General features: G+C 40.5%; 1 protein-coding gene and 1 long non-coding RNA gene across 14 annotated transcripts in view; one reads left to right on the top strand and one right to left on the bottom strand.

Annotated features, from left to right (window-relative positions):
• The window catches only part of PAG1 (phosphoprotein membrane anchor with glycosphingolipid microdomains 1), a 142,734-nt gene that overhangs the window by 82,007 nt on the left and 33,144 nt on the right, over positions 1 to 27,583 (top strand). For 2 of the 9 annotated variants that reach the window (XM_073794556.1, XM_019926288.3), the window contains one exon: positions 1,938 to 2,131. The exons of the other annotated variants lie outside the window; for them this stretch is intronic. The gene's annotated coding sequence lies outside the window, so the exon portion shown is untranslated. The remainder of the gene's footprint in view (positions 1 to 1,937; positions 2,132 to 27,583) is intronic. 9 annotated transcript variants of the gene reach the window in all.
• Positions 391 to 27,027, bottom strand: LOC109548513 (uncharacterized). Of its 5 annotated transcripts, XR_012327230.1 has the most exons (6): positions 26,874 to 27,027; positions 18,160 to 18,341; positions 16,814 to 16,871; positions 7,230 to 7,339; positions 2,249 to 7,057; positions 391 to 2,164 (listed from the first exon to the last, which is right to left on the bottom strand). It is a non-coding gene; the product is annotated as an uncharacterized lncRNA (long non-coding RNA). The 5 variants fall into 5 exon arrangements; XR_004522909.2 differs by having other exon boundaries at positions 2,249 to 7,339; XR_012327231.1 differs by lacking the exon at positions 7,230 to 7,339 and having other exon boundaries at positions 2,249 to 5,018.

The following is a 27,583-nucleotide window of genomic DNA, read 5'->3' as shown; positions in this document are numbered from 1 at the left end:
TAAAGGCAACAACTGTAAAAGCCAAGGTTCAAAGCAGTGTGCAAACCCTGCAGTGGCCTGGGGTTTGTGCTTCTTAAAAGCTCTGCGTTTATCCCACTCCGCCACTTCCCTGAGCACAGCGCCAGGTGTCTGGGACTCGGGGTGTGTGTGTGTGTGTGTGTGTGTGTGTGTGTGTGCATTTGTGTTTCTCACCAGAGCAGATAAAGGTGTTGCCAGGCTGCAGGCTGCCATGTTCACAGACACAGCACGTGAGCTGATGCAGGGGAGCCCTGAGAGCAAGCGTGCCCAGCTACCCCAAGCCAAGTTCACCAGCCCCTGTCCTTATGCTCAGAGAGAGACGTGTCATATTCCCCAATCTTGGCTGGTATTTGTAAGATCTCCCTGCATCTCTTTTTTTTTTTTTTTTTTAACATCTTTATTGGGGTATCCTGCATCTCTTTTTACAAGAACTATATGATATAAATTCTGACATTTCTAAAATTACAGTTATGATGACATCAGTATACGGTCAGCTATTAGATGATAGCAAACCAGTCTCAGCTTTTTATGTAACTTATATAAGGATTAGTCTTACACACCTAATGAAGATCTTTTATTCTACAACTTAGGACATTATTCATGTACATTACCTGCTTTGTTTTTTCTTTGCAAGAAATGTACATTTCCTTAAGACATATTTGACAATCTTTATAAATATATATTTATTAACCTTTTAAAAAAATATAAAATATATTTATATGATGCTATTTTCAAGTAAATACCAATGACATCAAGAAAAATTAATCAAGATTTACCAAACTATTTCCCTCTATTGTCTTTTGAGCACATTTATTTTGTCTGTTTTAAAGCTAGTTTTATTTTATTATTTTTAACAGCTGAGGTAAGGACTATGAAGGGAGGTGAGGCAGAGGCAGGACCAGCCCCTACTGCTCCTGCCAGGGGCTCCTGGGAGGCGCTGCCCGTGAAGCAGGACAGGAGAGCCCTGAGAGACGCAGTTTGCAGGGCAATTGCTGGCCCACCTGTGATTCTGGCAGCCCTGCCTCTCGTTCTGCCTCCATATTCCCGTTCTGCTGGAATCTCTGGTAACTGTGCACGAGGTCTGATCATTAGTGTGTGCAAGTAACAGCCAGGCTCTCCATCACAGGCTACCCCAGCCCACCAGAAAGTCAGCATGTGCACCTCTGGAAGCAGCACTGCCAAGCCTGGCCTCATTTGTATCCTCGTAATTAGTCAGGCCTGGCTGTCTCAAAACGAGGAGTGCGACGGTCTTGTTTTCACCAATGTTGTGTGTCATCTTTGTCTATTATGAAAGGAGACATATACCAATAGAGGGAAATTGGAGTAAACACAATGATACTGTCCTATTTAACCAACACATATTGCATGTACGGTGAGGCAAGCACTGGTCTCGGCACTTGGCAAATATTAAATCATTTAATCCGCCAGACTGCTCTACTACTACTATTATGATTATTCCCATGTTACTGAAAAGGAAGCTGAAGCTCAGAGAGGGTGAGTAACTTGTCCAAAGTCCCACAGGCGGTGAGGGCAGAGAACACAGCAGCAGTGCCACCTGTGCCGGAGTCTTGGCCTCGCCCCCAAGGTGGCTACTGTGCCACAGCAGATCTTGCTGAACTGTCACATCCCTTTGGGGTCTATAAACACACCTGCCAGTCTGCAGAGGTACACACGATGTGTGACATTGCTGGGTTTGGAACTGTACACCCTCTGTCTCTTGGTGTTTATGTCAGTGGAAGAAGGATTTGTAACCACTGTCCTTCCAGAATTCAAAGTGGGTACGGATTAATGCTGCATGGAAAACCCAGGCTTCCAGGCCCCGGCCCCCGGGGCTGTCAGGTGAGCTGTACTGCACAGCATCACTTGGGACAAAGGCCAAGGGTGATTGCCATCCTTCTTCTTCTGCACTTTTTCACTAGGTCCTGTACCTTGACGGATGGTGGCTCTGAGGGCAGCAGTGTTGCTGGACTTGACAACATTGAGAGAAGCCACTATTCAGGCTGGTGTGTCAATGACTTGGACGTTTGACCGTTCCTCTCTGTCAACTGCCATGGGGAGTTAGATAGCAGCCTTGCCTTGCCTTAATCCTGACCTTCCCAAAGCGTGTTCTGAGGTGTGTTAAGGGGTGCAGCTCTCCACGGTGCACCTAGAAAAGAAAAGAAAGAAAAGTTTTTATTTATGATCAGATATATTTGACAGATGTGGTTTAAACAAAAATTGATCTACTTACTGCGGGTTTCTCAGAATTTTCTTCTGTCCCTCCAAAGCAAGATGTAGAAGGCAGAATTTCCTAAATTTCTTATTCTCTCAGGTAGGGAGAAACGTCTAGCGACATCCCTTGGGTGGAGGAGAGACAAGAAAACCCAGTGTCACAGGAGGTAATCGGGTATTAAGGAAAGACCAATATGCTACATTTGGGATTCCTAAATTCTAGCCCACCTTTAAATATGGAGGATAGAATGGGGTTATCTCTAAGTTCTTTTCATCTTTATCAGCTGGGAACTTTGTTTATATTCTCCAAAAGGGCTTTCCAGAGTTAGACACAATATACAGCACATCAAGACAGAGTAAGTTTTAAAAAGGTAGGGGTAAAATGAGGCACAAGGAATAGAAGGTAGGAAAGGTGGGGGAAGGAGGGAGATTAGTGTGCACAATGAATTCTGTAGAAGCCTTCATGGTTGATCTGAAAGAACGGAACATTGTTCTGTGTTTCCTAATGAACAGTTTTTAAAGAACTATGATCACAGATTCATGATTAACAGGGTCCTCAGCGAGGAACAAACAGATTTTCGCCAGAGAAACAATTATTCCCAGTTTTAAGATCAAAATTTTCCCATGGTTTTTTAAATCTGTGGCCTTTTGGTCTTTTAGGTAGAAATTTTGTCTCTGTCACAGGCTGGTACCAAAGAGATTTGGAACCTCCATAGACGTGCTTCAGAGGTAGCTGTGGGTACCTTGCCTCATTTATTTATTTATTTATTTATTTTTCGGTATGCGGGCCTCTCACTGTTGTGGCCTCTCCCTTTGCGGAGCACAGGCCCCGGACGCGCAGGCTCAGTGGCCATGGCTCACGGGCCTAGCTGCTCCGTGGCATGCGGGATCTTCCTGGACCGGGGCACGAACCTGTGTCCCCTGCATCGGCAGGTGGACTCTCAACCACTGCGCCACCAGGGAAGCCCTCGCCTCATTTATTAAACATTACACTTTGCAGAGACCAGCTCTCCCTTGGTGTACATGGGTATGTCTGGGTTCTGACTCCAGAAGGACTACTCCAGAAGGTGAAAACAAGACTGTCGCGTTCCTCGTTTTGAGACAGCCAGGACTCTGGAGTCTTTTCCAGAACCCAGAGAGCTGTGTGATGGAAGCCCAAGGTTTGAGGGATCGCATTTCTGGGATGGACACATTTGTGTGATCTTTGTATGTGGTCATCACATTCACTCTGTATTTCCAGGATCCTCATCTGTCTTCCTCATCTGTCTCTAACTTTTTACCATTTGTCATAGCCTGGATCAGGGTTTCCCAGTAGCCACTTGACAAAATCACTGGGAGTCAAAGGTGTCCCAGGGGTTTCACATTGTCCAGGGTGGTAAAGGTTCAAATCCAAGTTCTATTTTTAAAGTATTCATAAATATCACAGACAGAAACCAAACTTATGGTTGCCAAAGGTGAAAGCGGAGGGGGGGAATAAGTTAGGAGACTGGGATTAACATATACACACTAGTATATATAAAATAGATAACCAACAAGGACCTACTGTATGGCACAGGGAACTATAATCAGTATCTTGTAATAACCTATAATGAGAAAGAATCTGAAAAAAGAAAATATACGTATATATTTAGTACCTGTATAACTAAATCACTTTGATGTACACCTGAAACTGACACAACACTGTAAATCAACTATATTTCAATAAAAGTTAAAATTTAAAAAAGAAGGTATTAGTAAAAGTGATTACATAAATATTTTTAAAGAACATAATACTGTTTGAGGACCTCTTAAGAGTATACAAAGCCATCAGTGACAGTCAGATGAGCAAACACGCTTAATGATTCATGTGAACACTGCAGGCTCTCATGGAGGTTTTAGTTTTAATTAGTCATAGATTGTTACCTTATACATATCATGGATAGCTGATTTGTGAGACAATAAGCTTAAGAAGCATTGATATGATGTTATAAGCTGCAGTCATCTGGTCAAAATTCTTATATACTTTTCATAGTGTTGGTCATGTTTCATTTCCTAAACTGGGTAGTGGTTACATGGGTGTTTATTGAATTATACTTTCTGTAAATCTTAAGTATCTTAATATATTTGGTAGGTTTTATATTAGCCTATTAGGATATCTATCTGGTATAAAATTCAATGTTAAAAAAAGAAAAGTAGTGACAATTATATACAATTTGGCTTTTTATTTATCAGAAATAAATGTCATTCATACCCTTAATATATGTGTCCTCACACTTCACCTGATAAGCTACCAAAACAGTCAAATCAAATCAAATATACATTAATTGCAGAGAAATGCTTACAAACTGCAACCTAAAACTTTTTGCCTTATTGTTCTATAACTAAACACAAAATTATCATAGCTTGATTATTTTTGTTCAAAATGTATGATACCCAGACATATATTAATGGAAACAATTATTTTCTATTTTGATATCAGAATATATTCAATATAGTTTAAAACTTATATATTTGGTTCCCAAATCAATCATACACCAGTGTGCCTTTTCAAAAATTTGTCTGCAAGTCATGTATTTTATGAGGTAATGAAGGTAAAGTTAATTAAATAGCACATCACTTATTAAATAGGAAAAAGTCAAAATAGGATTTTTAAAATTTATATTTAAATGACTATGATATTATAATCTTTAATAATAACTTACCTAAAATCAAGTAATTTGGGACTTTCCTGGCAGTCCACTGGTTAAGTCTTCCAATGCAGGGGTGCGGGTTCAATCCCTGGTGGGAGAGCTAAGATCCCACATGCCTCGCTGCCAAAAAACCAAAACATAAAACAGAAGCAATATTGTAACAAATTCAAGAAAGACTTTACGAAACGTGTAAAGTTTTGTAAAAACTTTTTTGTAAAAAACTTCAAAAAAAATCTTTTAATTTTACTTAAGTCACTTCTTTCTTATATACCATAAAATGTTTAAATAACTAAAATATCTCCCATAGAGGTTTGCAAAAGTGTCACTATGCAAGTCAAAACAGGTGAAAAAGCCTTTAATGAAGCCAGGAAAAGAGGTTGCAATAATTATTTGTAGTCAGTTTAAAGAGATTCTAGCCATTCTCCAGTAAACGACTGGTAATATGAGATCTAGTGATTTGCAGAAGGAAGATGAAAATCCAGTGGTATCGTCAGTTGATTAGAAGAAAATGTGAATCCACTCTTGGCCGCCTGCCTTGCTCCATCCACATCACATGAGCATCTCCTGTAGTTTCCTGTCGCATCTCTCAGTGAAAAGCAGCAATTATGGGCTTCCCTGGTGGCGCAGTGGTTGAGAGTCCGCCTGCCGATGCAGGGGACACGGGTTCGTGCCCCGGTCCGGGAGGATCTCACATACCGCGGAGCGGCTGGGCCCGTGAGCCGTGGCCGCTGAGCCTGCGCGTCCGGAGACAGGAGAGGCCACAACAGTGAGAGGCTCGCGTACCGCAAAAAAAAAAAAAAAGCAATTACCTCTTCAAATGAGTACTAACCTCAAATGTGCTATACAAATCCCTATACTATTTATGTTCTCTTTACTTATTGCAAGATATATATAGATACATGTACTATTTTGAAATATTAATCATAAATCAATGGCATTTTCCCTATTTATTATTCTTTTTATAACAAAGGATGCTTTCTTCCCAAGAGTCCTGTTTTTCTTAATCAGGTAAAATTTCTTAGAGTTTAATTTCCTTGTGTTCTTGGACATTGAGGCATTATTTGTACCATCTTGTTTGGTGAGCTTATTAGTTTTCATGTTATGACTTCACTATTAACTTATTTTTATTACAGTAAATACATTTTGCATCTATTATATCCAAATGAAGTTAACGAATTTCAAAATGATTTAAACCATCATTATTCTCCAACAATATTCATGTTGCTTGGCTGTTCTAATTGTTTATTTAAAACTCCACTTCTCATGAGAGTAACTACTCTTTAATAAAACTTCAGTAAAATTCTGAAGAAGAATTTCAGTGGATAAGATCTAAGGAAAAATAAATATACATAAATGAAATATCTTTGCCATTTAATCGATGTACGCTACAACATTTCTCTGAATTGTAACTAGCTTTCATTTTCAAACTTTGGAAGAATGAGTCATTTGTAGGAGGAAGTTGATGCTAAAGAACTATGTTTGGCAACTTGAAGAACATTTTTAGCACTCGGATTTCCCTATTTATAGTACAGCATCAGGCAGAGTAAAATGTTTGGCATTTCTATAAGGGATGCAAAGTCTTTAACATTCTCTGTTGTGATCTAACAATTCATTTCAGAGTAAGATGAATGAGTCTTGTTTGGAAAATGTTTTCTACAAATATTGGCAAGGAAACTGTGACTGCATTTCTGTGGATTTTAAAAATGCAGACTCCCCTAAATTAAATGATGATAAATTGCACAATATTACTTCTTTCTTCTGCATTGCTATAGTTCTATGTGAAGTGCCTTTTATTACTCCGAACTGTCACGCTTCTCTACCCCATTCCTTGCTTTTTAGATTCTGTTAATCCATGTTGAAGTCACAGACCATGATTCTAGGTCCCTCCAAATGTCAAATTCTTTTTAACCTAAGCTTCCTCTCATCTACAGTGTTTTTCTCATAATTAAAACTCCAGATTACTTCATTAACATATACCCTTTTCTTTTACATTAGAGCACCTGAGAACAGTAATTTGTAGGATTTTGCCCTTAACTGGCTACATAGAAGAAGAGAGATAGTCATACTCCCCCACCCACACACATGCACACACCCACACACAGTTGAACTAATGAAAAAACAGAGCAAACTAAATGTAATGTGGGATCCTGGATGGGGTCCTGAAACAGACAAAAAAAGGACATTAGATAAAAACTAAAGAACTCTGAATTAAATATGGACTTTAGTTAATAATAATGTACCAACATTGGTTCATTAATTATAACAAATGTACCATGTTAATGTAAAAAGTTAATAATAGACTAGAAAAAAATACAGTAACTGTATTCATACCTAATGTAGTAAAGGGCTAGAGTTGACTCCAGCCTGTTTTGTCATAAGAGGAAATGGAGTAGGAAGTGATAACTAGTTCTCCCATTGCCAAGGTCTTCTGACACAGCCACCTGCAGCAGAGATGGGCAAAATCAGAGGCCAATCCCAGCCAGCCACAGTGACTGTGGGGCTTGAGCGCACTGTGCTGCTATCTTCCTTGTACCCATCTCTGGAGACATGAGAGGGTGCAAGCTCAAACGTCCTGGGCTCAATTCCCAGTCATTGGGTATTGGGGGCTTTGCTTGACATGTTAACCTCTCTGGACCTCATTTTCCATTTCTATGAAATCAGAGGGGGTCACACCAGATTTTTCTCTCCCCAAAACTGTGGCTTAGAAAAATTCTGACTCTCTGAATATGTGCTAGAGGTCTCTTTGTGAAGGAATTCATTGACGACGAAATTTTGGTACTAAAGCAATTTGCATGCATTACATAGTTTATAGCATAGGATTACTATTTATCATTTTCTAGCATTTTTGTACTCTACATCCCCCCCAAAAAAATAGTCCTTAAAAATAATACTGTTGCCATGTGAGACCCACTTATACATTCAGAAGATAAGACCACAGTTTTTTGAAATGCCCACATTGAATCTGAACTCAAAATCATATTAAATATTAAATTATACCTTAATTTGTGATACATTTTTATTTTCATATAAGGTACATTTTCAAACAAAAATTTTAGTTTAATGTGCTTCAGTGCAATTTACTTTGAATTTATTATCTAATATAATTTATAGTGTTATGTGGTGCTTTAATTTAGGGCAATAAAATTTTGAATACCTAATTATACTTAAGGCCTTGAAGACATTTAAGACCCTGCCAAGTGTTCATATTATGCTTGTTGAGTTAATCATCAGGAAGATACTCATCTGATAATTATTTCTTAATTCCTTTTGAGCCAGTCATTGTCCATTATAAGAAATTATTATTTCTTAGCTATAGGTTTTCAGTGTCGTGTTTTGATTAGAGGCATATAAAAAGGAAAGCTTACTTAGGTCTGCCTTAAAAGTTAAATCCAATAATAATCACTTGACCGGTGGAAGCACTCTGGGGAGGGTTTGAATAGTGGTTCTTAACTTTGACTAATTCAGTAAAGTCAATCCAGGGGCTTTTAAAAGTCCCTATGTGCAGAATGTACCCCAAACTAATTAAACTATTCTCTAGAGGTATTTTTTTTAAATTTCCCAGGTATTTCCACTAGGCAGCCAAAGCTAAGAACCACTAGCCTTAAGGGAGTGGGAAATGCCTCCCATGATGGTCTTTCTATAGCAGAATTCTCCCACTCTTTGAAATTGGGTGACTTGAGTAGCGATGGATCATTTAAAGAGTGTATACTTTCAAAGAGAAAGAAGCTTGCCAATATTAAGGGGAAAAAAATCATGTCCCTTGCCCTAGATCTCCACCTCACAAATACCAGGAGAGTTTGTCCTGATTTTGAAAGGTTTTAGGAAAAAATCCCTTGCATGCCTCAGTGCTACAGTGTTTGCTTTAGCTTTTGTTTTATTTGGCATTTCAGGTCATATACAGGATCTGTGAGAGCTAACATTTATTGAGCACCTCTGCTAAGTATCAAGCCCTGTAAATGTGGCTCTGTCTCACAGCCAAGAAAGACAGAAATTATTCCCTTCAAAATAAAAATAAAGAGTCAGAGTTCTGTTTTGTTCGAAAAATCTTATCTCAGTGTAATTGCATATTTAATCATTTATTCATTCATTGATTGAACATTTATCAAATATATGTGCTCTTCCAAAAATAAGTTTAAAAATGCCGGAAGAGTACAAAGGGATCTGTATCTGTTATCTTTTGCTTCATAACAAATTTAGTGACTTAATATGACCACTTATTTAGCTTTTGATTCTGCAATTGGCAATTTAGGCTGGACTCAGCTGAGCAAGTCCTCTGGTCTCAACTAGCCACCCACATACAGCAGTGTTCACTGTGGTTTGGCTTTGCTGATCTTGGCTGGGTCCTCACATATCTGGGGGCTTCAGCTGGGACAACCTAGCTGATGGAACACTCGTCCAAATGGTTTCTCACGCTTCAGCAGGGCTAGCCTAGTCTTGTTCACATGGTGGAGTTATGGTTACCTATAGAATGAGTGAAAGTATGCAAGGTCCCTTAGGCCTAATCTCAGAACTGGCACCCCATCATCTCTGCCATATTTCTTGGCCAAAGCAAGTCACAAGTCCAGTCTAGATTCAAGGGGTAGGGAAATAGCTTTCATCTCTTAATGGATGGTACTGAAATGTCACATTACAAAGGATGAGGATAAAGGAAGGAGTAACTGTGATTACTTTTGCAGTCAACCACAGATGGGAAACTCTAATTCTGTCTTGGGAAACTAGAAAGGTTTCTGAGAGGTAGTTACATTTGAGCAGGTTTCAAAGGTGAAAAATAAATTTAAAATGTGTTTCAGGTGAAAGCAATAGTATGAACAAAACTATCGCATTGCAAGTTCCTTAGGGAAAAACAAAATGGAGATTGTAAGTTTCCTAAATGTAGGAAATATGTCTAGCCCAGCCCAGAGCAGGTTGGAGGCACTTACCATTTGCATTAAAAAGAGTCAGCACAGTGGAGCAACTAAGAGTGTGGGCCCATAAGACAGAGGTCATACCTGATAGCTTTACCTCTTACTAGCTTAGTGACCTTGGACAAGTTACTAACCTTTCTGTACCTCTCTTTAGTACAGTGATGAGAATATGCCTTTTGTATCAGTTAGCTTTGGCTGCATAACAAAGCACCCCACAGGTTAACAGCTTAAAACAATAGCCATTTACTTAGCTCCTGATTCTGTGGGTTTGTAGTTTGGGCTGGCTCGATTCTTCTGGTTTCAGTTGGGCTCATGTATATGTCTACAGTCAGCTTGCAGTCAGTTAAGTATCTCTGCTTCTGGCAATTGGCTGACTATTGGGGGACAATGAGGACACCTGGATCACATGTCTCTTATCCAGCAGGCTAGTCTGGACTTATTCACAGGACCAGCAGGGTCCCAAAAGTGAGAGCAGAAACATGCAAAGCTATGGTCTTGGTTCAGGTCTGACACTGTTGCTTGCACTGCATTCCATGGGACAAAGTGAGTCCAAAACCAGCCAAGATTTAAGGGTATAGAAATAGACAACATTTCTTGCTGGAAGGACCTACAAAGTCACAGTGCAAGGAGTGAGGATACAGGGAGGGGAAGCCTTGTGACCATTGATACAATCTCCTTCACCTACCTGTAGCTCACAACAATCCTATGAAGAATAAGTGAAATGTAACTTGATCTTTCTAGATGAGGCTCCAAGTTAAAAAGTATCTGGCAAAGAGTGGATGTTCAATAAGTGAAACCTATTAACTTTTTCTTACATATATTAAAAGTCAGATTTTCAGCCAAATTCTTTAATTGCCTACTTTTAAAGAGTATCAGATGAACTTCCAAATGGTGTTCAAGAAGTTTAAATGTTATGCATTTTTTCTCTGCTACAGAAAGATAATATAAGTAGGGGAAAGCGATTGCCTATGATGGCATGTGTATCTAGGCACAGAATTTAGGTGTCGTCACCTGATGAAGCTGAGAAAGCCTGGCGGCGGCAGCCAGACATCCTCACAGCCATGCATGAGAAAGACATACTTAATCTATGTGAAGGGTCAACTCAAGAAAAGAACCAGAGACAGTAAAGTGTAATATTTCAACTCCAAAAACACTAAAGGCATTTTTAATAGGTCAGAACCCATTTTTAAACCTATGCAAAGAAAGAAGAACCTTAATAAATCTTTATTGATTTCTTTCACTGTTGCCTTGTAACTATTTTCACAAAACCAGCCAAGCCCCATATAATTCCAGATGGATCCATAATTTGCTCTTGGATCCCACACATTGGATCCAATGGAGATTTATTTATCTGGCAGCTAGAATATCTCTAATCATTGATGTGAACTGTCAAAAAAAAATCTATCTTAGGGACTTCCCTGGTGGTCCAGTGGGTAAGGCTCCGCACTCCCGATGCAGGGGGCCCGGGTTCGATCCCTGGTCAGAGAACTAGATCTCACATGCATGCCGCAACTAAGACCCAGTGCAGCCAAAATTAAAAAAAAAAAAAAAAAAAAAAAAAAAACTATCTTCTTTGAAATAAATAGGGCATCAAACGTTATTCAGGAATGTGCAGTATAGAAATATGGCAAATGTTCATTGAGGATGGTGTCTGCTTTTTATAACTGTGGGACTTGAAGTTCCTTAAAGATAATGTCATGCGGGTTCCCCTGGTGGCGCAGTGGTTGAGAGTCCGCCTGCCAATGCAGGGGACACGGGTTCATGCCCCGGTCATCCCACATGCCGCAGAACAGCTGGGGCCCGTATGGGCCTGTGCGTCCGGAGCCTGTGCTCTGCAACGGGAGAGGCCACAACAGTGAGAGGCCCGCGTACCAAAAAAAAAAAGATATGTCATGTGATCACTGGGCCCTATGTTCTGACTCCAGCCTGTATCACCCAGCGCCCCAACTCCAGGAGCCCCAAGGGCCTCAAAAGGCCGTCCACCTGCTTACACTTAGCTTTCAAGCACTGAGTTTCAATTATACTGCAGTTCCTTTTATGATTTTAGAAAGTCCTGATGGTGGAGTGATTGAGACATGTGGCTCCCACCCTCACTTCTCTCACTTTCTCTCTGAGTAATGGGGAGTCAGGGGTGGCAGTGGGCATGGGTACCTACTGAAACTCTCTAAGCCTCAGTTCCTATTCCATTAATCCTGATCATACAAAGACACTTACGCTTACAAGGCAGTTCTGTCACATTCGTAGTCCCAAATACTGAATCCCAGATATTTAGGTTAAATAGATTATCAGAAAGAAAAAGCAATATAAGTTCAAATGTTCAAAGCAGCCCAATCCCAACAGGTTTGCTGATGGCCTTGCTTGTACTTTTAAATCCCACCGGTCCCGTGTGTACTCACCACCCTGTCTCACTAAAACACAAGAGTACGGTCACTCTTTCCATAAAGAGTAAACAGTTCATTTTGAACACACAGTGTTTGTTTTTAAAGTCCTGTTTTATGGGCCACATAATAAAGTACCTAACCTGGTACCTAGCGTATGGCCATAAGTATTCGTGGACTTGATGTGTCTGTCTCTGCGTGCCTGAGAATGATTTCTGCTTTATGAAATTCACATTGGCAAGGAAAGTGATTTTTGTTGATGCTGCTAGGCCATCTGGGGCTTGCTATTCTAAATTTGATGGCTTTATTTATACATAATATCTTTAAGGGGAATCCGTATTTTTGACATCTGTTTGCCAAACTAGTAGTTGTATAAAGGTTTCTGAATCCAACATGAGACAAATTTACCCTTGCAAACCTTGCAAATATCTTAAATTACTGCAATTATTTTTTTATAAATAAAAATTAAATGCAAATATGTTGAACTCGATCTCAAAGATCCCTGGAGAGTCTAAGGTTTTTAATATTGTTACTGTAAAGGATTTACAGTATATTAAACATTTTAGATTAAGCACATGTCTTGAGAGCTGTTGGAAACCCTATTCCAATGAACACCATCCAGAAATTTAGTAAGCATAATCTATTTCATCCTTCCGATTTTAGAAGATGATTAGTAAAACCTAATTATTAGTTCTATTTCATACATCTATATACATCTAAATTTTAAGACTATAGAACTTGTTCCTTTCGTCTTTTAAAAGAATGGCAACCAATACCCAACTTGGAGGGTGTGGAATAATAATTTGCCCTTGTCCCCACCCTGCTCTGTCATTCCCCAACCATCAAGTTGAGGGTCAGTCACCATTTCTCATTATTTTTGTGCTGTGGTTTTCTTAAGATAAAGAAAAAACAAAAGATAGAATGAGCAGATCATATCTTCAAAGAAAAATGAGAAACATCACATTTCTTTGAGAAGGAGAAAAAATTTCCCCATGGTTAACCTGGCCTGCCTCAGTGTTTGCATTACCTCCCAGGCCCTGTGCAAATGGGTCCTCTTTTAAATCTGACCTCATACTTCACAACTAACTATGGAAACAAAAACAAACAAAAACCAATACAAACCAGAGTCACCAGATTCAGCAAGATTACTCAAGCATGACTGGAGGAGAGATTGCCATGTACTACCAGATGACAGACTGCAGTGTCTACTAACTATGAGTTCAGGGGTGATTTCATAATAGGGTTTCCATACGGTCTAGAAGGTATGGCAGACATTAGTCAAACCTATGGCACAAATACGTGGACATAGGAAAAAGAGGTGTTCTGAAAGAGAAACACGTATAGCAATGAGCAATAGCCTTGTGCATGAGAAGGCCTCCCTGGCATCTGATGGGGGGTAGAACTTAACTAAGGGAGGGGCTGGGGCAGTTGAAGGGGTTCCAGGTAAGGAGCAAGTGAGTGGGATGGAGACAGTGAGAGAGTAGAATGAGAAGAGGGAGGGAAGGAGGCCAAAGCCTGGATTTGCAGGAAGTGGCAGCCTACTCTATATGATTTTATTTTCTTTATCCTTTGATCAGTGGGAAACCAGTAAAGGATTTTAAGCAGAGGGCTTGGTATGATCAGATTTTCTTTTTGGAAAGATTCCCTCTGGCTGGGGTTTGAAGAAGAAATTGGAAGGCGGCAGGGTGAAGGCAGTAGACAAGACAAAAGATGCTGGTAACTTGACTAGGGGGTTGACCTTGGTGATGCAGAGACAAGGACTCATTGAAGAGATGGATTTGAAAGTCATCTCAGAGATGAGACCAAGAGGGCTTGGTGTGTTGGATTGGATATGCGGAGAAACGGAGGGGGTGGTAAAGGGGAGGACCCTGGGATGCGAGCTTGCGCAGAGAGCTGAAGGTAGCACCGTTCACGGAGATAGGGCGTCCTGGAGGACGACCGGTGTGCAGGGAAGATGGAGAGTCCAGTCCAGCGTGCACACATGCTGAGACCGAGGGCCTGGAGACAGCCGGGTGCTGGGGCGGGGGGAGGTCCCATGGCAACTGGATATGGAATCTAGGGCTCAGAATAGAGGCTTTGTCTGGACATACAAATAAGGAATCAAGGCAGCAAGAAGGGAATTGGACTCATGGGTGTGGATAAGATGCCAGGAAGAAAATATGAGGCAAAAGAAGGAAAAAGGCCCAAGACTGAACCTCAAAGAACAAGGATCATGTGTTTCACAACCAGGGAGAGGAGGGAAGCTCTGGAAGTGTCTTCTCAAATGTGTAGGTACCACCAGACTTTGTCATTCTCGTTTCCTGCCGTTCAATACACTGGCATTTTAATGGACACATTGATGACAGTCCTTATGGGTAGTTACACAAGCTGCACGTACAAAATTTGTAATGATTTTTTTTAACACAGATAGTCACATATAGAAACCTATGCACAAACCTCACAATCTTGTGAATGTGAGTTAACTGACAGGGGTCGACAAAACCCTTGATTGTTATTTGATTCGTTAAGTGATAGAAGTAAAAGAAAAATAAATGAAAGCCTGGTGGTGACATCTGGAGACTTAATCAGCTCAGGTCCACATTTTTGGCAAGAAGGCTTCATAGTTCATGCTTCATCTTACATCACACACCCAGTGTCCGGTGGTGCCTCTTTACACTGCGTTGATTCATCGTTGTGTTCACGTGTGATCATCCTGACTCGCCCACTACAGTTTTCCCTCAGCCCCAACCCTATAGTTGAACAGCCTTGTATCAGTGCTGGGAAATAATCATTAGTTCTGAGTTGGCTTTGCATCTGTTTATGACCTACTGTATGGTATTACGTAGGCTCCTGTTAATTTCTGTGAACGTCTATTTGAAATTGAATTATATTTTAAAGAATTTCGAATTGATCATTATTTAAAATAGTATTTTTGGAAAATATTCATATTATTTCATAATGCCGCTCTTTTATGAATACAAATTTATATATATTAGATTTGGTTAAAGCAAGATCCACCATCTCTTAGAACTTTATCCTGTCATTGGACCGCCTGCGTTTGAAGGAGCTGATTCAGATGTTGATAACGATTACAATTTATTGTTTGAATTTAACATAACTCTAATTAGCTAACAGAGAGAAATAAACAGACACTAGAAGTACATTTGAATACTTTAGGTACACTGACTTTTTAAAAGATGCAGATTCTTCTTTATATTTTTGAATAAAGTAAGTTGTTAAAATAGCAAGGAAAGCAGCAGAAGGAACTAATATTTATTTATTGGGTGACATTTCTGAGCAAGGGCACCAAACTGCATGTTTCACAAGATACAAATGTAGCTGATCTTGTTAATGATATCAAATATACTTTTCTGTACTGAATGGAAAACTGAAATGCTGAAGATGCTGAACAGAGCTGACATGCAAACGCAGGCGCGTGTTTGGAAGGCTGGCAGAGTGCAGTATTAATATGGCTTAAAGTGCCAGCCTAGACCAAACAGAAGCGCCTCGAAATAGAGGTAGGGTCCAACTGACGATTCCACGTGTCAGGAGGATTTGTCCTGAACATTACAGCTGATTTCCTAGCCAGTCCTTTTAGTATCACGTGGTAATAATGGAAGGGTAAGATTACTACCGACAAAATATCCCAGGCTGTAAGAAACCCACTAACATCAAGTGGATGCTTTTTGCAGCGTAACTCCCAGCCCAAGCCAGACATGTATGGAAATGAACAATAGCAAGAGACCCAAAAACGTTTCCATGGTAGACTGAGAACCCTACGCTAAACAAACATGGTGTTACCCCCAATAAGGTGATCTCAAGAAACCTCCACAGACCATTAGAAGTGCAGTTTCAGACATTAATGTCTAGCTGCTTTCTGCCCAGAATTGAAAGGAACAGCAAAGACTTCAAAAAGGAGAAGCTCTCTCTGGCAGAAACTGAGAGCCAGCGAAGGCACAGGGTACAAATCACCTTCTGTGCGAAAGTGGCTGGCACTGTGGGTCCAATTAAAATCCCAACGCATGCACAGTGCGTGGGGGACTATAAGTTAAAATTGCAACTGTACATTCATTTATTATCTGTTCAGTAGTTTCAACCTTAAGGAGTACAGGACTATTTTTGGAACTACTCTTGATAAAACCGCAAAGGCATGTGTTCATTCACTCCATCGATACTTAGTGCACACCACCGTTGTAGGTGCTGGAGTTACAGCTGCCCGGACAAAGGGCCTGTGCTCGTGGAGGTTATGTTCTAGAGAGCCTCCTCCGACTATGAACACAAAGGCCAATCCATAAGATGCTTTCAGATGGGATAACAGGAAAGGAAGAGGGGGCAATGGGATAAGGCTGAGTTGGGGGTGCACGAGAGGGCTACAGAAAGGTTGGTCAGAGGAGGCTTCTCTGAGAACATGCTGTTTGAACAGGATGAAAAAAAGGAAGGAGAACCAGCTGTGTGATGACCTGAAAAATGATCGTTCCTGTAGGTAAACAGCTAGTACAAAAGGGTGAGGACAAACTCAATATGTCCAAGAGCTACAAAGAAATAGCCTGTGGGTTTGGAAGGTCATGGCCAAGGACACTAAGGAAGCAGCTGAGGCTGAAGGGGTTGAGCCTGCCTCGCCCATGGTAGTCCTTCAGTTAATTGTCAAACTGACCTGAACAGTGTATCGTGTCCATTGAAGCAATGAAGTTCAAGAGAAAAGTTCCAGTAGCCTAAAGCATAAAGAAAGGTATTGTCATAATGATGTATTGATTTCTAGTACATTCTTTACCTCTAAGAATTATGGATCATTTTGTAAGTGGAGACATAATGAGTGTTTACATCAGCTCTGACATGCAACCTGAAAACAGTATGTGAGAACTAGTGACATTAGACGAGGAGATTTTTTGTATTTCTTATTGAAATGTTTACTTTGAAAATACTTTAATCATACTAAGTGAAGTAAGTCAGACATAGAAAGACAAATATATGCTATAACTTACATGTGGAATCTTAAACAAATGATACAAATGGATTTATTTACAAAACAGAAACAGACTCACAGACTTTGAAAACAAACTTATGGTTACCAAAGTGGAAACCTGGAGGGGAGGGATAAATTAGGAGTTTGGGATTAACAAATACACACTACTATATATAAAATAGGTAACCAACAAGGATCTACTGTATAGTACAGGAAACTCTACTCAATATTCTGTAATAACCTATATGGGAAAAGAATCTGAAAAAGAATGGATATATATGTATATGTATAACTGAATCACTTTGCTGTACACCCAAAACTAATACAACATTGTAAATCAACTATACTCTAATATAAAATAAAAAAAGAAAGAAAAGAAAATACTTTAAAATAATGCTATTTTAACTTATCTAGTGAATTATATTTAGCCATACAACTTTTAGATTAGTATTTGGAGGGGTGCAGAGATAAATATGTAGACCTAATCTAGCAGACAGTCAAAGAACATGGCTCAATGTCCATAGCTTCTGAGTGTGTGTCTTTATGTTGCAAGGTTAGATACTACCTTCTGGACTAGACTATACATGCTCTGTTTGGGTCTGCACTCTGAGGTTATACCTGTGCTGCAAAAAGCTTGGTTTGCATGGTGCCCAGTGTGGACTTGTATTGGAAGAGGAACAGTGAGCTGTATCTGTCTTATATTGTCATATCCTGACTATGCTATGTTCCAATAATGTAAGAAATAAAATGAAGTAGCATTTGTCAGTTAAAAGCTTAGAAATATGAATGAATAGTCTAGCTAAATGATTCTCAGCCCAAACTATACATTCAAATGCTCTGGGGACACATTTACAACTGTAAATGTCCAGACCTAATCCCTGCCAATTTCTGGGGTTAGGCCTGTGCATTGGTGTATTGTAAAAAGTTTACCAAGTGATTCTATCCTGTATAGCCAGGATTGAAAATTCTAATATAATTCAGAGGAATTTAATAATTCTCTGTAGCCTTTAGGATAAAGTTGGTTTGATTTTAATCACCTTAGTCTTTGCATCTCATATATCATCTGAATACTTCTTTCATTATTTCCTTAGAGTAGAGATCAGAACTTATGATCCCAAAGATTAGTTTAGTGGGAAGGTCTTCTTTTCCTTCCTTCTTTCTTCCTTCTTTCATCCTTTGCTTTTTAAAAGTGTATCTGGACATTGAGAGCTTTTAAAATCTATAAAGGAAGAGTATATGGCAGTTAAATTTAAAGCTTCATATATACAATATTTAGAAATTAAGATCTGTTTTTAAGAAATACTGAGATTGTTATAATAAAGACACTTACATAAGACTCTTCAAAATGTGTGAAATCAAAAACTTGTAATTGGGGTTGGTGTAGAGAGAGGGAAGAAACAGCTAGACTAAGGTAATTGCTATAATTGAAGGATAATTACAGCGTTCAGCTTCCAGCCAGAGAAAAGGAAGTATGATTTTTGTATGTATAGTTTAGTCACTATAAAAAAAAAAATCAAACTAACTTATCAGGATAAATAAAACCACCTTCCAAGCACTAAAATCTCTGAGTTTATCACAAAAAGCTTTATGCACTACACAATAGAACAAGGTCCTTAATAGTTCTACCAAAAAATACAGAAAAATAAATCATGACAGTTCCTTATGTTAATATTTTATAATAGCTACTTTTTATGACATTAATTAGTCAGTGGGTTCAGCTGCTATCCAGTCTACCCCCCCCCCCAGCTCATGACAATAGAATAGTGTCGGCTACAATATGGAGGCTATTTGCACTCCAGTTAACATTGACAAGAGGGTATCCTTCAGTTCATCGAAAAGCCATATCCAATAATAAATTAGGGGAAATGGCATCAGATTACAACTCGGTTAATGACGTGAAAGATTGGAATTTGATTTTTCAGCCTCTCCCTACCCTGTCTGATCGTACAATGGTAGTACTATGACACAGTCTGGGAGAACGTTATCAATACTAGTTTGGGGACTATGCTGAAATCCTACCCCTTGGTGACTTAGATGGATCCTGGCTACAGAATCAGAGACTTGTGGTAGATTAGTGAATGTTGCAGGACATCTAAGATTGTTCTTAATCATGTTCTTAGTAAGATGAAACACAGTGGCTGCTGGTGGACCAGTTGTCCCTAAAATTTGCTTGTTCCTGATATATTATAATATGACAGTGCATTAGGAAGTAAAATAAAGTAGGATTTCAAAGGGTTTGGAGAAAGGCTTAAAAAAAAGTAATGTAAAAAAGACTGACTCTTTCTCTTAAATTTAAAATATAATAATGTATTGTTTTATAATTAGTGTTGAGAAATCACATAACCATTAGAAATAATTGCTTACAAAAAAAACTGGAATGAAGCCACTTGGCTTAGATGATCTAATCCAATAAATTAAAAGAATAATACTGATTTATGTAGCAATATATAATAGCAATAACTAAATTCAGCAATAACTGAACAGCAATAACTAGGTGTCAGTGACTACTCTGATTTTGCTAAATGAGTTTTTTTGTCCTGGAAACACACCTTCCTGTTCCATTTTGTAAGTATATTTTTCTTGAAGTTTTCCTGTAATAGAGGCATGAGAAATAATTCAACAGTGACCTTCTCAGGATCAAATTCCACTGTGCTACTTTCATAGTGTGCATCTACAGAGCTGCTGTGATGGCTATGCAGTGCCTACCCCACGCCTCTAGGGGTATCACTCATATGCTCTAGTTTATGCTCTTAACACAGCCAGAGCCTCTCAAAGCCTCAGTGGCAGAGAGGAGTGAACTCACATTTTTGATTCCATGTGCAAAATTTCTTTGAGTCCTCATATGCCTTTTTTTAAGTTCTTACTAGATTTACATTGTACTCCATAAATACCTGTGTTTCTTTTATTAACAAGTGAAAGTTAAAATTGAGTAACTTGGGGCTTCCCTGGTGGCGCAGTGGTTGAGAGTCTGCCTGCCAGTGCAGGGGACACGGGTTCGAGCCCTGGTCCGGGAAGATCCCACATGCCGTGGAGTGGCTGGGCCCGTGAGCCACAACTCCTGAGCCTGCGCGTCTGGAGCCTGTGCTCCACAACAAGAGAGGCCGCGATAGTGAGAGGCTCGCGCACCACGATGAAGAGTGGCCCCCGCTTGCCGCAACTAGAGAAAGCCCTCGCACAGAAACGAAGACCCAACACAGTCAAAAATTAATTAATTAATTAATTAATTAAATTTTAAAAAAACTGAGTAACGTGGATAGTCAGGTAGAGGTGGCTGGCACCTTTTCCTGAATTTACCACAGCATGCCTCTAAGATGCGCCTTCCCCGATACGCCACTTCACCATAGGCCATTCTCCTGTCTCAATTTCATGCCTTTGAAATGTTCCTTCCCCAAAAGGGGTGAAAACATAGGATAGAGAAGTGCTGAGTCGGGGGGTGTCAAAGCCATATCCTGATATTAGCTCTCATTTTCTTGCTCTCTACTTTCCAAAAAAAAAAAGGAAATTGGGGCAGAGTGGCTACCTTGACAGCCTGACCTGATGTACAAAATACTTTGAACTCAGCAGGGGGGAAAGACTCTCTTTTAAATATCAGTGTTATAAATGCATATTCTAGGTCTCTCCAAAACGTTCTTAATACTGTGGCATAGAATGTAAATTCCAAATGTGACCCTTCCACTTGGAAACCACTGTGACATTCAAAATAACAAACTCTTCAAATTATAAAGACCATAAACACAGCCTTCACCCATGTCTTCGTTTCATTCATGATTTACAAACAGAAAAAAATGGGAAATCTTGAGGGAGAAGATGTGATTTTTCATTAGCTATGAAGATTTTCAAAACTGCATTAGTCTCAGTTCATTAGGTCTTATAATCGCATTAGCTACGTGGCATTGTAAGGGAAGAAATGCCCTGCAGAGACCTCCCAGTGGATTTCCTAGGAGTTTCACTACCCCTGCCCCCTGGGACTCAACATAGGATTAGATTTTTCCTTTCATAGGATGAACCAATGGAAATGATACAGCTTGTAGGGACCACGTTTACACAGACGTTTCCTCTCACACTTTCCTAATTCCTGCTACAGTGATTCCCCTGGCCAAATGATGTCAGTTCTGAGTAATTCTGATCCCCCAAAGACTTTAAGATGAGTAACTTCCACCTCACTGGGATTCCTGTAGGACTTGTAACAAATTCAGAGCCTGGGGTTTTCAGCGAGCTACTTAATGTTAGGATCACTTAGGACACGTGTTAAAAATACAGATTCTTGGGCTCCACTGCAGCTGTATTATATCAGAATATCTGAGGGTCAGGCCTTGGCATCAGCAGTGTAACAAGTGCCCAGCGGGTGGTGAGCAGGACTGAGGGGGTTTGGGGGGGGGGGGCATCTCTGCAATGGCTGATGCTCTCACGTGGCCTGGGAAGGAAGCCAGATGAAACCAATGGGGCTGAGATGGAGGGGCCTGGAGGCCGTGCCCTTTGATACCAGTCGAGGCTAGTTATTCGGTAGGGCCACAGTCAAAACACTCATCCACTGAAGTTGAGAAAATATTCTGCTCACAAATGAGATACTCTTCTATCCTGCCATGTCTCTACTCAAGACCCTACAGTTTATTCCATATTGCCTTTATTTTTTTATTATTTTTTAACGTCTTTATTGGAGTATAATTGCTTTACAATGTTGTGTTAGTTTCTTCTGTATAACAAAGTGAATCAGATATATGTATACATATATCCCCATAACCCCTCCCTCTTGCGTCTCCCTCCCACCCTCCCTATACCACCCCTCTAGGTGGTCACAAAGTACGGAGCTGATCTCCCTGTGCGATGCAGCTGCTTCCCACTAGCTATCTATTTTACACTTGGTAGTGTGTATATGTCCATGCCACTCTCTCACTGCGTCCCAGCTTACCCTTCCCCCTCCCCATGTCCTCAAGTCCATTCTCTACGTCTGTGTCTTTATTCCTGTCCTGCCCCTAGGTTCATCATACCGTTTTTTTTTTTAGATTCCATATACATGTGTTAGCATACAGTATTTGTTTTTCTCTTTCTGACTTACTTCACTCTGTATGACGGACTCTAGGTCCATCCGCCTCAGTACAAATAACTCAATTTTGTTTCTTTTTATGGCTAAGTAATATTCCGCCTTTATTTTTTGAAACAACTTTTTTAAATTTAAATATAGTTGATTTACAGTGTTGTGTTTCAAGTGTACAGCAAAGGGATTCAGTTATATATATTTTTTTTCAGATTATTTTCCGCTTCTCTCTGCTATACAGTAAATCTTTGCTGCTTATCTATTTTATGTATAGTGGTGTGTATCTATTAATCCCAAACAGCTAATTTATCCCTCCCTCCAACTCCTGCTCTCCCCTTTGGTAACCGTAAGATTGTTTTCTATGTCGGTGAGTCTGTTTCTGTTCTGTATATAGATTCATTTGCATTATTTTTTAGATTCTGCATATAAGAGGTATTATATAATATTTGTCTTTGTCTGACTTACTTCACTTGGTATGATATTCTCTGGGTCCATCCATGTTGCTGCAGATGGCAATATTTCATTCTTTTTTATGACTAAGTAATATTTCATTGTGTGTGTGTATATATAGTATATATACATGTATATACACCACATCTTCTTACCACATCTTCTTAAATACTCCGTATTGCCTTCTGTATCTAGTTCAAAGTGTTTTTGGCTATCCATGATATTAATGGCCATTGTAATGAACACAGACCTCTTACAAAGAATGTGACAGGTTCTGATGGTTGAGTTTCATGTTTAGTCATGTCACACCTTGTAAGAACAGAATCTCCACAGGGGTTGCCATTCTGTTATACCCATCTCCCCATCTCTGTCGACAGAGTGTTGTCTTCTCTAAAGTGGGCAAAGGAGAAGAAGAAAATAAATGTGCTGAAGTACGTAGACATGTACATACACATGTCATTCTTAAACTCCCAAAGTACCCCATGGAGTAAAGCCAGCTGTAAACAAAATGGTAAAGCAGAAAAAAATTACCAGAAAAGTCCTCCGAGTCTGTTCCCCTTGCCTCCCTCCACGTACACTGTGTCTGCACTCTGGCCTCAGCCCTCTCACCTTCTCCTTCCCTCCCTTGTCCTCACTAGGTGAATTGCTCTGTTCTGTCATTTATGCCTTAATGGGATTTTAAATGCTTGTGCCACTTCTTGCATGAATGTTTTTTTAAGCTTTGCTTTCACTGTAAAGTGAAAGTAGTTTTCTTCCATTAGGGGGTGGGGGGGACGGGGAGGGGTACTCTCTACAGGTACCCTCCCAGGTCCTTGAAATCTGATCCATCCTCAGCAGTTGGCTGACCCTGACTGTGATGGGTGGGTGCGTGGGTCCCTGGTGGTGGTCCTGTCCACCCCGTACTCATGCAAAGGCTGCCTTTGGAATCCACCAGACACAATGAGGACAGTTCTCAGCTTGAAACAACATCAGTCCAAGGGCACTGCAGCTGCGTCAATGCCACGGCGCCTCTGCTGTCAAGCTGAACGGAATCACGCTACAATTATTGTGGCTAGATGTTGTTTCTCATGCAATATGGTGGAAATGAAAGGACTTCCGGCTTTTTTTTCCCCTGACTTCCCGTGCTTGGAATTCAACAATAAATTGTTTTTCATCTGTGATCAAAATATATCTCTGTATTAGGAACTTAATTCTAAAGATTTTTCACCTCTTGCCAGTTGAATTTTGCAACTGAATCGCAACAGACTAGTGTCATCTCATATTTAAGGTGTGATTAGAAGATGAAACAGTCCTTGGCACAGAGTAGGTATTTAGCAATTATTTGTTCAGTGGATTACTGCGTGTCAAAGAGTAAAATACAGATTGTGCCTTAGTGTCAAAGAGTAAGAAACATTGGAGGTATTAGTCAAGAAATGAAACCAAAGAGCTGAGCATCTTTCATAATAAAGACAGAGAAAGTCTCCAGAATGTTCTGTCACATTTGGAATCTCCTCAGGCTTGTCAAGTATTGAGATTGGAAATTAGATGGATCCCTTTCAGACTTGCTGTCTTTGTAAGATTTTCCTAAGTTAGGGCATATGCCTTTAAACAGCCTCAGAAGCTTCCAGCAGCCGCATCTTCTCTCTAAGTCACCTCTGCACACCCATCTGCGTACTTTGGTTTGATCTTCACACTTTGTTGAAAGACTTTTATAAATATGAATCGCAAATGTGTAAATATATCAACTACACGTGAATGAGAAAATTAAGAGACTCATCGTCTGCTCTGCAGCCATTGTGCCTGGTGTTGCTGCCAGATGTGCTGTTGATGTTCTGGGGGTGTCAGGATTGACCTCCGGCGCTGGACCCTGACCGTGAAGACCGCCCATGGTGTCCCCTCCTGACATCTGTGTGACTGGTGTGGCCTTATCAGGTTTTCCCATGAATTATTAAGACTGTGTTTCCTGGGGAGTTGAAACTATTGATCACACTGAGAATTTCCAGTTCTTGCTGGGTCAATACTTCCCTTTGTGTGGAAAGTTCTGGATGTGGGTCGTAAAACTTATGAATCACTGGCTACTTTTATAAGAGAATCTCAGAGCTGGAAAGAAACTTTATAAATGACCTCACTTTTCAGAAGGATAAACTGAGGCACAGGAGGTGCGGGCTCATTCCAGGCCACAGAGCAGTATAGTGGAAAGGGATGGAGCAGAAGCTGGGTCTGTGCCGCCACACATCAGTGACTTGTCTCGTTAGACTCTGTAAAGGGCAGCCTTTTATTTGTGTGCTTCTATGGGAATCCAGAAGGCTCCCAGGACACAGGAGCTCTGACCTCATCTCACCTAACTTTAAGGAAGATGAAGGCCAAGTTTCAGCCCCAGGGATCTGGCTCAGTGACCCTTCAACCCTAGCTGAAGGAAGATGAACATCTACGCTAGTATTATTCATACATGGCCCTCAGACCAGCAGCCTAGACCTCCCCTGAGGGCCGAATAGAGATGCAGGATTCACAAGAACATAGAGAACAGACTGGTGGTTACCAAGGGGAAGGGGGTTGAGGGAGGGATGGAGTGGGAGGTTGGGATTAGCAGATGCAAACTATTATATATAGGATGGATAAACAACAAGGTTCTACTGTATAGCACAGGGAACTATATTCAATATCCTATGATAAACCAGAATGGAAAAGAATATGAAAAAAAATGCAAATATATGTATAACTGAATCACTTTGCTGTACAGCAGAAATGTACACAACATTGTACATGAACTATACTTTAGTTAAAAAAAAAATTAAAACTGAAAAAAAAGAAAGAAACGCAGGATTCAGAATCTGCTGCTTAACAAGATCCCCAGGTGATCTGGAGAGGAAGGAAGGTGCTATTCTAGAACAGCCTTCTCCAGTTTCGGCACGCATCACAGTCACCTGGAGGGCTTGTTAAAACAGAGATTGCCAGACCTCACCCCAGACTTTCTGAGAAGGCCCTGAATTCTGCATTTTAAACAAGTTCCCAGATGATGGTGAGGCTTCTGCTCCAGAACCACCTTTGGAGGAGCTCTGCCCTACAAGGTCCATGGCCCTGTCGCTTCCTCTATAAGGAGCTTGGGAGTCACACTCCCTGAGTCATCTGCTCCCCGCACCCTCCTGGCAGAAAGCCTTGAGGGTGAGCCCGGAATACCTACATTTTCAAACACAAATTCTGACTCATTGTAATCAAGCTGTCACTCTGTCTCCCTAAGTAGTTTCTGGGAACACCGGCAAGTAACTCGCAGGGAAGGTTTTTGAAGATTTTGCTTTCTAGAGGTCAACGAAAAGCACTTTGTCGGCCAGTTTTATAATGTAAAGAATTCTTAATGTTTTTTAAATGTAGGAAAGATGAGAATTAAAGATTGCCTTGATGTGTTGAGCACTGGGTAATGTCACGCTACCTTCTTGCTAGTGCCTGGTAGAATGTTAACTCTTACCTCAGAGTCCTTACATCCGGGTACATCAGAAGGTGTGGCTGATCTAACTCACAATGAAACCAGTACTACGAACTGGGATTCCTCTGGGATGTGGCTTAAATTGCTATCTAACTCTGAAATTCCACTGCTTCCATCCTGAAGGTTTCCTTTTCCCAGAATAAGCATCCTTTGATGTACAGTCTCCGTGAGGTAGCATTGTTAGGTGAGGGCTTGGTAGAAGCTAATTGGGATGTGACAGATACTGGAGCACTTGTAATTAGTGTCCAACCACAGTTCAAGTGTTAAAATGAATCTGATCTTTTAAATATCATGGTCCGTGAGTGGAGGATTTGAGAGACGTTTATGTCACATGGTAAATTTCTGAACTTCTCATCAAAGACACTGAAGGGTTTTGGGGTTTTTTTTGTTTTGTTTTTCTTTGGTTAAGTCTTTTACTACTACTTTTTTAACAAGTGTCTGAATCACCTGTGCGTCAGAAGCCAAATAAAAACAGGCAAAGAAATGCTTAACAGAGTCCTGACCTCACATAGAGAACAGACTTGTGGTTGCCAAGGGGGAGAGGGCTGGGGGAGGGGTGGGTTGGGAGTTTGGGGTTAGCAGATACAAACTATTATATATAGAATGGAAAAACAACAAGGTCCTACTATAGAGCACAGGGAACTCTATTCAGTATCCGGTGATAAACCACAATGGAAAAGAATAGGAAAAAGAATGTATATATATGTATAACTGAATCACTTTGCTGTACAGTAGAAATTAACACTGTAAATCAACTATACTTCAAGAAAATAAATTTTTAAAATAAAAATAAATAAAAGTCCCACCTCAGTAAACTGGCCCGTGTGTAAACAGCACACCCCACCGGACTCCAGCGAAGAAGATGGTGCCAGGGCTGCAAAGTGCACTAGTTCCCTTGGAAAGGAGACCCATGATGACATGGCTGGGAGTGAACAGTGGGCGAATCGGAGGAGAGGGAGCGTTCTTCTCTCTGGTGCCGGAAACAAGTCACGACCGCGTGAAGTTGAGCCTGCCAGAAAGATGGCGTGGCTCCCATGTCCTCACCTGCCTGCTCTTGTCCCAGGTGGGCGGACACCTGGGCGTTATGAACATGGTGGGGATGGCCGTGTTTTTTTTTTTTATTTCAAGCCTACGAGTCGAAACTGATATACACTGGGCCCCTTCAGGACCCTGAGGGGAACGTGGAGAGAGGCCGGTCGATCATGTGTAGGATGGAGGCAGCATGGAGACTTCCCCACCAGCTAGTCAAGCAGGCAAGCCAGCTTCTGGAACCCCTCACATCCCCAAGAAATTTCAGCCTTGTTTGAGAAGACTGAGAAAAAGAATTTCTTCTAATTCTTAACCGTCTCTGAAGGCCAAGTCAGTATCCACCTCCTCTTGGATCCTTGGAATTATTTACTCATTGTTAATTCATTCAACTTATGTATTAAGTGCCTACTGTGTGCCACACACTAGGACTACAGCTGCGAACAAGATACGTCTCTCCACAGCCTCCCTCTTGGAGCTTGGACCGGTG

This window comes from Tursiops truncatus, chromosome 17 (assembly GCF_011762595.2).
Source record: "Tursiops truncatus isolate mTurTru1 chromosome 17, mTurTru1.mat.Y, whole genome shotgun sequence".
Lineage (NCBI taxonomy): Eukaryota > Metazoa > Chordata > Mammalia > Artiodactyla > Delphinidae > Tursiops > Tursiops truncatus.
This window is presented reverse-complemented; position numbering and strand designations above follow the sequence as displayed.